This window comes from Carassius auratus, chromosome 7, assembly GCF_003368295.1.
Source record: "Carassius auratus strain Wakin chromosome 7, ASM336829v1, whole genome shotgun sequence".
NCBI lineage: Eukaryota > Metazoa > Chordata > Actinopteri > Cypriniformes > Cyprinidae > Carassius > Carassius auratus.
Genome location: NC_039249.1, coordinates 2,215,489 through 2,218,658, shown reverse-complemented (window position 1 = coordinate 2,218,658; position 3,170 = coordinate 2,215,489). Strand labels below are relative to the sequence as shown.

General features: G+C 37.1%; 1 long non-coding RNA gene across 1 annotated transcript; it reads right to left on the bottom strand.

Annotated features, from left to right (window-relative positions):
• Positions 1–704: 704 nt before the first annotated feature.
• On the bottom strand, positions 705–2,386 carry LOC113105496 (uncharacterized). The gene is made up of 3 exons (XR_003292373.1): positions 2,134–2,386; positions 1,672–1,737; positions 705–771 (listed from the first exon to the last, which is right to left on the bottom strand). It is a non-coding gene; the product is annotated as an uncharacterized LOC113105496 (long non-coding RNA).
• Between the last annotated feature and the right edge of the window lie 784 nt (positions 2,387–3,170).

Sequence of the window (3,170 nt, the reverse complement as noted above, 5' to 3'; positions counted from 1 at the left end):
ACAGGCTGCTGTCACTGGCCTTCGACATCCAAGAGCTGCATAAAATTGTGCACAGAATGAGCAGGTCTGTCATGGGGATTTTGAGGAGGCTGATTGCCTTCTTCACCACAGATGACCTGGAGGCAGTGGAAGCAGCTTTTCTTCTGGTAGCTGACACAATAGATGGCTGTCACATACAAATTGAACCTCCAGCAAGTGAAGCCTAATGTTATTTCAACAGGAAGCGGTTTCATTCTGTTCAGCTGCAGGTCACCACCATGGGAAGTACCTTGATATCTTTGTTGAGTATCCTGGGTCTGTGTATGATGCCAGGGTGCTGAAGAACTCTGGAGGCCTATCCACCTGCAGGAAAACACATCCTGGGAGATGGTGGGTATCCTTGTTTGAGTGCACACATCTGCCTCATCACAGCAGACAGAGAGCCTGAACAGAATCCTGCACAGCTTTGATTCAACACCAATGATGCTCGTGCACAGAACATTGTTGAGAGAGCCTTCAGATGATGAAGACCAGCTGTGCTCCATCTTCTTCTTCAAGGCCCTGGAAGTGAGTCCTGCCTTTGTGTCAGATGTTGTTGCATGATGTGCAGTGCTCCACAACCTCCGTCTTCTGAATGAGGACACTGCGGATCCACAAATTGTAGAGGGTCATGACGATGATACACTGGAACCCCAAAACACAGAAGTCAGCACAGGAGAGCATGTGTGGGACAAGCTGTCCACAGCTGTGTCACAGCAGACGACCGTGTGCACCTCTTCAAGAGCAGATTACCTGTAGGACAGTCGAACAGGTTAAGACTCTGCAAATCAGTTCATGTTCTCATAGTGCTATTGTTTAAGCTTGTGTAAGCTATGAAGGTAATTTTAAGACTGTCAAATCGAGATATACATATATTAGTTATTTAAGAAATATAAATACTATAAAAAAATCACATAAATATGTATAAATACATATGTATTTAAATTTAAACGTGTGTGTATTTATATATTCACATAAGTATATTACACTCATAACTGGGAATTCATATTACAGTTGAAAATGAAAATTTTACAATTTGAAAATCTAGAAACATATCACATAACATAGCATACCAACATATTTACAACAAGTTTAATTTTATAATATGTATTACTTTATCCCTGGGGTATATTTTAGATTTCCACTGTTTTCCACTCATTTTTGATTCCCAAATTTAAAGTCCTCATCTACAGTTACTGAAATGAAGCTGCTGTAGTTTATTTTCCTGACATTATTATAGAAACGTCTTAAGAAATTCCTTTTTGCTGTTGCTTTAAGCTCTATTATACTACTTTATGAAAATGTTAATGTGGTTTTGTCTGAAGCTTTAAAAAATAAATAAATAAATACATAAAGATAATAATTTGTATGGGTATTTCTCTAAAGTGTGGCACCCATTCTCAAGACAACATTCTTCAGATGTTACGATGTTGCTTGTATAAAAAAACAACTGGAAACTGCTACAAAATTAGTGCACACAACTGCTTCAAAAGTTATTTGTTATTAAGTACTTTGCAACTGACAAAATAGCAACTGGAAATACCTGGAAATTCATATTGTAATAAAAAAAACAGCATAAATCATTGCTTATCCTAACATAAATACATGTAAAGAGTGTGTGTAGTTAAGATTAATTTTAATTTATATACTTACTGAATTATGCTTTCCAGTGAGTAGGGTTTCATCAGTGGATGAGAACAAGATTGTATTCATCAGTCTCTGTAACATCAGAACAGGATTCACACATTACTGATGATTTATGATCAAACTGAGGCACCTATTAACAATAGTTTGCCTTGTAAGTTATCCAACAATTTTTTAAAATCAAAATATAAACACTAATAAAATGTAATTTAACTCGTTTCAATTACTTAACATTTTGTAACTTTATATAATTAAATTACTTAACGAGCCGTCTGTAGAAAGCAGCCTTAACAAGCTGAGGCACAGCCTCTCATCGATAATGATTATTAAACATTTTTTTAAACTCAATTTACAAAATAGTCTCATCAGTTTACAATATGTAAAACTTTAACAAGTCAGTCGTTTACTTGGATTATGTTAAACAAGTACACTTTAACCACAATGAACAGCGTTTATCCATAAGGTACTTACACTTCAAAACAGCGGCGTCACGATTTGCCGTTATTTTCGAATATGAGTATGACGAGTCCTCTCCCGTGGCCTCATGGGATAGAGAAGTGTCCATCCTATGCATACTACGGAATTCGGCCGGAAGTAGTAGGCCATCCGGGTACATCTCGCCTACTGTTTTTCGAATTCTAAGAATTCGGACATACTACTTGCTTCGCATACTGTTTTTCGCCTACTATATAGTATGGAAGTATGCGATTTCGGACGCAGCTCTTGTCTCAGAGGAGCACCAGGACAAGACCACAGGAAACAGATGATTCTTCTGCACAATCTGACTTTGCTGCAGCCTGTAATTGAACTACTGGTTTCGTCTGGTCAGAGGAGAACTGGCCCCCCAACTGAGCCTGGTTTCTCCCAAGGTTTTTTTCTCCATTCTGTCACCGATGGAGTTTCGGTTCCTTGCCGCTGTCGCCCTCTGGCTTGCTTAGTTGGGGTCACTTCATCTACAGCGATATCATTGACTTGATTGCAAATAAAAACAGACACTATTTCAACTGAACAGAGATGACATCACTGAATTCAATGATGAACTGCCTTTAACTATCATTTTGCATTATTGAGACACTGTTTTCCAAATGAATGTTGTTCAGTGCTTTGACGCAATGTATTTTGTTTAAAGCGCTATATAAATAAAGGTGATTGATTGATTGATATTAGAAGGCTAGTGATACAAAAACAAATTTTCTTCATAAAGTTTTCATAAAGCCCTTTTCAAGTCCAGCACTGCTTCAGTTGTATGGATTAATAACACATTTTATTGCAACTACATTTCATATTTTTCTCATCAAACAGGCTAATAAATAGCTTGACACAACTCATACCGGGGCAGAGTCTAGATATGTTTTTTTTCTGTGTAGACCAGCGGTTCTTAATGTTGTTCTTTGAGGTTTATTACTTAATAACACATAAATGGTGACTAGTTTTTTTTTTTTTTTTTTTTTTTGAAGCGGATGCATATCTGTCGTTAAATAATCCTATGCATCTTGTGGCGTATATTC